We start from the raw sequence: 345 nt of genomic DNA, 5'->3' as shown, positions 1-345 counted from the left end.
CGCTGCACTTCCTACCCGGCTACTTCACCAATGCTAATACTCTGAAAATTGGGTTTACTTTATGGTGAAGGGAAGGAGGGTGGTTGGAGTGTGACGAACCTTCGACGACTTTCTTCAGCTGGGACAGAGTTAGTGTATTTTATTGAATGTTGAGTGTTTTTTTTCCTGAGGCTATAATCATTTATTGAATAAGAGTCCGTTTTTCACCGGAATATTGGGAATTTAGAAACACAGATCACATTGAAGAGAAACTTTACTTTTGAAACGAGCAATGGGTCCTTTAACAACAGAACTGTTTGATTTGTCAATAGATGGCAGCGCGTGGATGTAACAAATATATCTAAT

This window comes from Penaeus monodon, chromosome 20, assembly GCF_015228065.2.
Source record: "Penaeus monodon isolate SGIC_2016 chromosome 20, NSTDA_Pmon_1, whole genome shotgun sequence".
Lineage (NCBI taxonomy): Eukaryota > Metazoa > Arthropoda > Malacostraca > Decapoda > Penaeidae > Penaeus > Penaeus monodon.
The sequence above is the reverse complement of the archived record's forward strand: the minus strand, read 5'-3'. Positions refer to the sequence as shown.